The 9516-nt window shown below is 40.9% G+C and overlaps 1 long non-coding RNA gene across 1 annotated transcript; it reads left to right on the top strand.

The window, feature by feature from the left end:
• The first annotated feature begins 1970 nt into the window (after nt 1-1970).
• Nucleotides 1971-6856, top strand: LOC114046874. The gene is made up of 3 exons (XR_003569564.1): nt 1971-2106; nt 5335-5412; nt 6619-6856. It is a non-coding gene; the product is annotated as an uncharacterized LOC114046874 (long non-coding RNA).
• The last annotated feature ends 2660 nt before the right edge of the window (nt 6857-9516 follow it).

Genomic DNA, 9516 nt, shown 5'->3' with positions numbered 1-9516 from the left:
TAGCTCATTTTACAGATGGGGAACTGAGGCAAACAGGGTTAAATGACTTGCCCAAAGTCACACAGCTACTAAGTGTCTGAGGCTGGATTTGAACTCATAAAGATGAGTTTTCCTGATTCCAAGCCCAGTGCTCTATCCACTGCAACACCTAGCTGCCCATAAAATAGAGTGCAGTATGTCAAAATGGAGGAGAATTTGGCCCAAAGAGTATAACATGTCAGAGATAGAAGGGACCATAAATATCTTGTTCAACCCTCTCGTTTTACATATAAAGAAACTGAGGCCCAAAGGAGGGGAAGTGACTTGCTCAGGCTTCATACAGATAGTAAGAAGGATTCAAACCATGGTACTCTAAATACAAATCTTGTGTTATTTCCTTTCTCAGACTTGTTCAACTCAGATGTTTCCCTAAAGATTCTTCAGTCCTGGGTGCCTCTATCTGGTTAGATATACAAGGCTAACTTCTTCCTAGCACAGGTCCTTCCTTCTTTCCCCCAATGGGCAGGTTATAGATAAACAGAAGGGACAAGGAAAAATATCCTACAAAGAAGGCATCAGCCTGGGGGGATATTCAGAATGAGGAAAAAAAGACACATGAGGAAAGGAGGAAGGGAGGAAGAAAAGGGGAGGTAGGAAGATGAAGTTGGGTAGAGAATGGATGAATGAGTGAGAAGGCATTTATTAAATGCTTTTATTGTAGTTGTTTAGTCATTTTTCAGATATGTCCGACTTCATGACACCTTTTTGGGATTTTCTTGGGTGGAGTCAAGATGACATAAAAAAGGTGGGAACTTGCCTGAGATCTTCCAAAATCCCCTCCAAACAACTTAAAAAAAAAACCTCAAAATGAATTCTGGAGCAACAGGATGGGTGTTTTCTCGTCAAAGATACTGGAGCGGTTTGCCATTTCCTTTTCCAATTTGTTTTACAGATGAAACTGAGGCAAATAGGGTTAAGAGAATTTGCCCAGGGTAACACAGCTAGCAAGTGTCTGAAGCTGAAATTTGAATTCAGGTCTTCTTGACTCCAAGCCTGGTACTCCATCCACTGCATCACCTAGATGACTCCATTAAATGCTTACTATGTGCCAAATGCTATACTGAGAACTGTGGATAGAAAGAGGAGAAAAAAGACAATCCCTGCTCACAAGGACCTCACTCTAATTGGAGACAAAGTATATAAAGTTCAACATCAAAGTCAAACAGAAAAGGCAGGATAAGGGTGAAGCTTTGGGGTGGATGGAAGAGCCCAGGGGTCCCTAAGTTACATAACAAAGTTGGATGATGGTGCCAGAGGACCCCAGAGTATAGAGGCAGTGAAGATAGTAAGTCCTAGAGGACCTTAGGAAGCAGTGACAAAGGAAGTGGCAAGGCCTAGCAGTTCTCAATATTATTGGAAGGAATAGAGTTATTGACTCCCATTTCATCAAAGGCCTGTGAGCAGTCAAATCTCCCAGGTGATGGGGGAATACAAGGGAGGGGGGCCCTGCAGTGATGTCATCTTCCTGTCACCTGAGTCATGGATGAGGAAATTCACCTGGCTGGAGTAGAGGGTATTGGGAGGAAAGGGAAAGTTAAAACCAAGTCCTTTCCCTTTTCTGTACTTTAGGCCTTGGTTTCCTCATCTATAAATGAAAGATGTACTAGATGATCTCTAAGATACCTTCTATCTTTGACATTCTATATTGTGAAATCCCTTCCAGCTCAGACATCTTGTGTTTTAACATCTCTTCCACCTCTGACATTCTGGGGTTCTAGGAATCCATCTCTTCTTCTTAAAAAGAGTCTCTCTTTGCAGCCAACCTCTCCCCTAGCTTGGTGGCAGGACAACTGATGACTTTCACCTGCACTTCTTTGGGATACTACAGTCAACAAGACATCACTATTACATGGTTCAAAGATGGGAAGATGTCCCATCCCCTGCAGAAATTATTTAGCAGCACCCAGAACAACAGCTTCCACAATATCACCAGAGTGGTACAGGTGCCATTCACCAAGCCCAATGTCCAGTCTCAAGTGAGCTGTGAGGTAAAGCCCAGATTATCCACACGGTTGCAGACCTTGAAGCCTCAGAGGGATGCAACGAACAATTCCCCATCAAGCAGAGGTAAGCATGCCTTGCTCAGCTCCAGAGAGAGCTCAAGGCATCAACCCAGCTTGTCATTCCTTTCTCCTCTATGATAGCCCTAGATGAGGCTAAAATCTGACTTCTCCTTGCCATGACCATGCCAGACCCTGAGTCAAGTCAACAATCATTTACTAAGCACTTATTATGTATTAGGCACTCTTCTAAGTGCCAGAACTACAAAGAAAAGCAAAAATATGTTTCTCACCCTCAAGGAGCTCACAATCTAATGGGTAAGGCAACATGCAAACAACTCTGTGTAAACAACTCTGTGCAAACTATATATATATATATATATATATAGTTATCAATTTATCATATAGTTATATATATGGTTTATATATATATGTATATATATATGATAAATTGAAGAAAATAACAGATGGAAGTCACTAGCATTAAGGAGACCAATAAAGGCTTCTTACAGAAGGTGGGATTTTAGCTGAAAGAAGGAAGCCAGGGAAGTCAGGAGGTAGAAGTGAGAAAGGAGAGAATTTCAGGCATAAGGGAAAGCCAATAGAAATACAAAGAGTAGGGAGATAGAATGTCAAGTTCAAGGAAGAGCAAGGAGGCCAGTGTTACTGGGTCATAGAGTACATAGGATTTAAAAAGACTAGAGAGGTAGAAGGGAGACAGGTTATAAAAGGCTTTAAAAGTCAGAGCATTTTATTTTTGATCCTAGAGGTTATAGGGAGCCATTAGAGGTTTTTATTAGGTGAGTGGCATGGTCAGACCTGCACTTTAGGAGGAACACTTGGATAGCTAAGTGGAGAATGGATTGGAATGGAAAAAGACTTATGGCAGGCTGATCAGCCAGCAAGCTATTGCAATAGCCCAGGTGTGAGGTGATGAGGGCCCGCATCAGGGTGGTGGCAGTTTCAGAGGAGAGAAACAGGGCTTATATGAGAGATTTTGCAAAAATAGAACCGACAGGACTTGGCAAGTAAAAGAGAATGAGGAGGAGAGGATGACACTTGGGTTGTCCATGGGTGACTACGTAGTTGGTGGTGTCTCTACCAGGAATAGGGAAGTTAGAAAGAAAAGAGGATTTGGGAAGAAAAATAATGAGTTCCATTTAGGACATGTTGACGCCTACACTTTGAGATATGAGACGGTTAGAGACATGAGGCTGGAGGTCAGAAGACTGAGTAGGATTGGATAACTAGATCTAAGAATCATCTACGTAAAGATGATAATTGAATCCATGGGAGCTGGTGAGATCACCAAACAAAACAGTATAGAAGGAGAAGAGAAGAGGGCCCAGGAAAGAGCCTTGGGGAACATGAAAAACAGCCATCACAACCTGGATCGAGAACCCGCAAAGGGGCTTTGTTGAGAGACTGAGAACTAGTAGTCAGACAGGTAAAAGGAAAACCAAGATAACATGAAAATCTAGAGACAAAAGAGTATCAAGGAGAAGAGGGTGATTAACAGTATTAAAGGATACAGAGAAGTCAAGAAGGATGAGAATTGAGGGGGGAAAAAAGACATTAGATTTGGCACTTCAAAGATTATGGGTAACCCTAGAGAGAACAGTTGCATTTGAATAATGAGATTGGAAGCCAGACTGTGGAGAGTCAAGAAGAGTGAGAGGAGAGGAACTGGAAGCACTGATTCTCAGTGACCTTCTCAAGGAATTTAGCCATGACCTAGGATGATAGCCAGCAAGGATGGATGGATCAAAGAAGAAGACTGAGGAGATGAGGGTGCTTGTGGGCAGCAAGGAACCAGTCTGTAAGTCTATAGCAGTGAGAAATTGAAGGTAGATGAGAGAGTGGGGATGATAGAGGGAGCAATCTGCTGGAGAAGAGAGGATAGAATGGGATCATTTGTACATGTAGAGGGGTTTGCCTTGACAAGAATAGCCACCTTTTCATGGGAGACAGGGGCGTAGGAGGAGAGTGGCAGAAGGCATCTGAGTGATGTGAGATATGGAAGAGGGGAGAAGAGGAAGCTCTCGGCAAATGGCTTCAATTTCTTCAATGAGATATGAGGCAAAGTTCTCAGCTGAAAGGGGAGGGGAGAGAGAGCCATGGAGATTTGAAGAGGGATGATAAGGTTTGGAAAAGCCATTGTGGAGAGTAGGACAGTCAGTTAGAGAAGTGTACAATGATTGTCTTGCCATAGTGAGGGCCCAGTTGAAATTCTGTAACATAAAATTGTAGTGCTTCAGTGACAATCCCCCTCCCAGACCATTTTAATCCCAAATCTGCAATTATGTGAACCTAAGTCACTTCCCCTCCTGGAGCCTCAGTTTCCCCATCTGTAAAATAGGGATCAAAACATTCAACTCTGAACCTCACAAGGCAGCTACAAGGATCAGATGAACCAATGTGTGCAAAGTGCTTTAAAGTTCAACATGCTATAGAAATGTGACTTAAAATTATTAAGGAAGGAATTGGTTTACAATTTAAAAACAAAAATTGTACCATGCTTTCTAGTGACTGTTTAGAAAGCTTGTAGGTTCTAGCCTGGCGTCCAAGGAACATTAGTCACCATTGACAGTTTACTATATCTGTCTTGATGCTAAGCCCAATATAATTTTCACAATACCATGTAGTGTCTCATAAGAGCCAGAGGGGACCTTAGAAATCATCTGGTCCACTCCCCATCATTTGACAGATAGTCCATTGTTAACCACTATTAACTGAGTACTTACCCAGAAGACCTTTCAGGTTTGACTTCCTCCTGGGGCCCTACACACATTCCCTGGCCCTGTTTAGTGTCTTAGGTCCTCAGGAAGAGAACGACTCCTTTGGATGACTCCACCGGCCTTTAGCACTAGGACTCCAATGAAAATCCCTTAAGCTCTATGAGCCTCAGTTTTCTCATTTTAAAAGGGAAAATACTATTTTCACTACTTATCTGCCTTTCAGAATTGTCACAAGGAAAGTCCTTTATTAACCATAAAGTGCTGAAGAATTGTGAGTTAACAACAATATTAATTAATACAGCTGAGTGGGGTCTCAGGCCCCTTTCCAATGCCCCTCAAGTAATATGCCATGGAAAAGCACAGGGTTGTGTGAAGCCAGCTCATACTGAATTGTTAAATTTTTAGTGTGAGCTTTTATGCCTCAGAAATCAGCCAACATGACAAAATGAGGCCTTGATTTATTGTTTTGTTGATTGTCTGTACTTAAGAAAGTGATGGAGAATGTTAGTAGCACAGATTAAACTTCAAAGTGTATGTTGTATATACATTTTTTTCAGAAAGCTGATTGTTAAACATTGACCAGCACACCACTAGCCCAGCCCCACTGGTTACAGAGTATAGCCGAGACTTCTGGGGTCAGTAAGTACAATGGGAAAAAATGGGTATTAGAATTGAGACCATGGTTTAAATGCTGGTTGTTACTTATTACCAGTGTAATCTTGCACATCTCATATCTCCAGTTTGGGCTAATTTGTAAAACAAGAATGTTGGACTATATGATTTCTATGGCCATTTCTAATTCTAAATCCTATGAAATCTCCAAGTGATATATAAAGAAGTGGTAAGAACTATATGTGGGTTCATTCATTCATTGTTGTCCTTCACAATCAAAGAGAACCAAAATGACAACACGATGTCGGGGTCAATGTATAGTGTGTCTGACTGTGACTGATCAAACCAGTATAATCTCCAAAGGTCACAGGTCAGGCACAAATAGTCCATATGAACATTTGTAGTGGAAATGTCCCTAAATCTGCTCATCTCGCTTTTCTTTTGAGCTACTGCAGTTCTGTTTTGCTCATAGAGCACAATGCCTTCTTTGATGCAGGTACACGATGCTAGGCAGTCCTGTGCCAGTGTATGGGGGTAAGACTATACTGGGGGGCATTAAAAACCTCATAGGAACTGCTAGGGATGGAAACATAATGTCAGAGAGAGAACATCGGACTTGAAGTAAAAAAACAAGGGCTTGAGTACTGACTCTGACCTGCAGAATACTAAATTTAGAGCTGCAGGAGACCTTAGAGGGTAAAGGGACCAACCCCTTCATTTTACAGATTAGGAAATTGAGGTACCAAGATATTAAGTGACTTGACCAGAGTCACAAAGGCATTAAGGACCTGAAGAAGGATTTGAACCAGGGTCTTCCTGACTCCAAGTCAGGTCTTCCTCTGTAACCCTGACCAAGTTATTTCCCCCCTCCGAGTTTCAGTTTTCCCATCTGTAAATTGAGGATAGTAATCCTTATGCTACCTACTTCAGAGGATTGCTTTAAGGAAAGCTTCATTTTGCTGTAAAAATGTGAGCTATGTATAGAGAGACAAATTTCAGCTCAATATGAGAAAAAAACTCCTAATAATAAGAGCAATCCTAGAATGGAATAGGCTGTCTCTGAAGGTAGGAATTAAGCCCGAAAGCCTTTAAGCAGAGGCTAGAAGGTCACTTGTCGGGATGTTATAGATTTCTCCTGATCTTGTACAGGTGGATTGCACTGATTGGCTTCTGAGGCTCCTTCCAGCCCTGTGAGGTGACAATTCTGTGATTCTGGAATCTCTCACTAGGTCCACTGACTATGGCTGCCCCAAAACCTTTCCTGGCTGAGAAAACTCAACCATACAATCTCCTCTTGACCGTAGTCTTTCTGGGATGGAAGATCCTGCTTCTGGTGGCCCTTTCTGCCCACTGCATCTTCAGGAGAAGCCTGCTGTGACTGGTGAGAAGAGGCAGGAGCTTTTGGAAAGGATGACCTTTGTGATGAAACAGGACAGAGGAGGACTTTGGCCTCAACCTTGGAACGTTTTACACACACACACACACACACACACACACACACACACACACACACCACTTCTGCCATTAGAAGCAAAGAGAGTCTGGACACATCCTCCCTAGCCATCATCCAACCAAAATAAAATAAGCAAATAAACTACTGTGGATAATTTCTGACTGTTATGCATTACCAAGTTAAGTTATCATTTCCCTCTCCTTTCTTCCCCACTCCTATTCAATTTCTAATTCAGCTATGAGGAGTTAACAATTTCCCAACCAGAACGATGTTCTTTTCCTTGGGATGAATGATATCTTATCACCTGGGGCTTCCTTCAAGTTCCAGCAAAAATCTCACTTTGTACAGGAAGCCTTTTCCAATCCCACTTCATTCTGGTGTTTTCCTTCTGTTGATTACTTCCTGTTTATCCTGTATATAATTTGGAGAGTTGCACGTCATCTCCCCCATTAGATTCTGAGCTCCTTGCAGATAGGGACTTTTTGCCTTTCTTTGTAACTCCACGGTTCAGCATGGTGCCTGACATATAGCAGGCCTTTTATAAGTGTTTGTTGATTGATTATGTGACTAACTTAGGGAGCCAGAGAGGCATTAATTTTCTGTACTAGAACCAATCATTTATCAGACATTTATTAAGTACTTGCAATGTGCTGGACACTGTGCTAACCTCTGAAAATATAAAGAAAACCAGGGGGGAAAAACAGTTCCCTCCCTGAAATTCACATTCTAATATAGAGATAGCATATATGCATATGTATGTGTTTATATATACTTGCATACAAAATACATACAGGTTAGATGGAAGGGAACTTTGAACAAAGGACACAATGCTAGAACTGTAAGAGACATTCAAACATAAAAAGTCAGAGACAACAGAACATAAAACATAGGATGTTAAAACTGTCCTTCCTCTTTCCAAAGTATATCTGTACTGGAAAGGGTATGATCCATGGGATGCAGTCTACCCAAAGCCCATTGAAAGGTTGGTCTGATTATATCCATTACATGGAATATGTAAATATGTAGCTAGAATGTAGGTGGTACCTCACTAGACAAAAATAAGCTTTCCAGAACAGTTTTATGCAAACAGATTTTTCACAATTTGGTAACTTTAAATGGAGTAGGGGGAGATTGCCCCTTAAAGGAATATATAATGAATTGTTTTATAAATTAAAAAAGTTTTTTTCAAAGTGAAAAATTAAATAAAATACATTGTTGATAATATACAAAGATACTAGCAATGCTACATTCTAACTCCATGAATATTGCAATTAAAATTAAAATGTTAAATGTACATGAAGGCCAAAAAAAAGGAATAACATAGATAGAAAGACGTAAGAGTATGCAGGAGAGGAGTGTGAATACCCCAGTCTCATGAAATTCCAGAGTATATTCACTCTCAAACCTAAAGTGGTCATATTCATAATTTGTAAGAATGTAGGGCAAAAAAGTCCTTTGACATTAAGACACAGTCTCTGTCTTCAAGGGGCTTACAGTGTAATTAGGCGATATCAATGTACACAATTGTGACAAAGGAGACAAGTCCACAGATCCAGCTGAACCCTCTTCTTCAAACCCTCATCTCCCAAAGGGCTCATATAGTGATCATAGACTTGGACCTTAAAAGGCCCTTGGAAGCCATCTAGTCCAATCACATTATTTTATAGATGAAGAAATGGAGATGTAGAGAGATTAAGTGACTTCCCCAGGGTCATACAACTAGCAAATGTCAAAGATAGGGATTTGAACCCAGGTCTTCTTGACTTGAAGTTCTGGGGTAAGTGATGCCTCATGAAAAGTAGCCTTCAAACTACCCAGTCTTGTTATTTGACAACTCATCTCAGCCATGGCCCATGCTCAAAGCTCTACCATCAGGGTATCTTCAGTTCTAGTTTTCCCATTTACTGTCGTTTCTCAGTCTAGCTATATCCCTCTCTACTTTTTCTTGTCCTTAGCTAGACCTCCAGGAAAAATAATAGCTAGATGTGTGGTGCAACCACAGGCAGCGCTGGCCCAGATTCCATATCTCACATCAAACCAGAGCTGTCACATGTGTAGTGGAATTCCCACTCAGGCGCAAAAGAAACATAGGTTCCAAAACAGCTTCAATAAAGGCCAAGACTGATCAAGGGGCCCCATGTCTACAAGTATATAACAAGGGACCCATCTCTCCACCTTGAGGAGCCAACCCAAGACACTTTTCTATGCGGGTTATTTAAAATAAAAACCCTCCAACCTATTGGAGGATCGTTACAGAGCTAGGCTTTTGAAAGAAAACAAGAGGGAAGCTCTTTTCCAGCAGCATGAAATTGCCAAGCTACCTTACTCTGTACGTGAGTCTGTGTGGTTTTTTAAAATATATTTTATTTTTATTTTATTCCATAAATCAATTTATGGAATAAAACAAACATTTCCATAACATAGTGTAAAAACAATAATTGCACATGAAACTGCAAATCTACTATGCACAACTTGCTATTCCTTTCAAATATACAACAAAATTATCATGTAAATTTCTTTTTTTTCCTTTTTTTCTTCCCTTCGCCCCCACCCTAGAGATGGCTACCATTAGACACAAATAGGTACACACACACACACACACACACACACACACACATACATATATATGATATATGGAAAATTATTCTATACATACTTCTATTTATCAGTTCTT

Source organism: Vombatus ursinus, unplaced genomic scaffold (genome assembly GCF_900497805.2).
Source record: "Vombatus ursinus unplaced genomic scaffold, bare-nosed wombat genome assembly UNPS02014786.1, whole genome shotgun sequence".
In the NCBI taxonomy this organism is placed as follows: domain Eukaryota; kingdom Metazoa; phylum Chordata; class Mammalia; order Diprotodontia; family Vombatidae; genus Vombatus; species Vombatus ursinus.
This window is presented reverse-complemented; position numbering and strand designations above follow the sequence as displayed.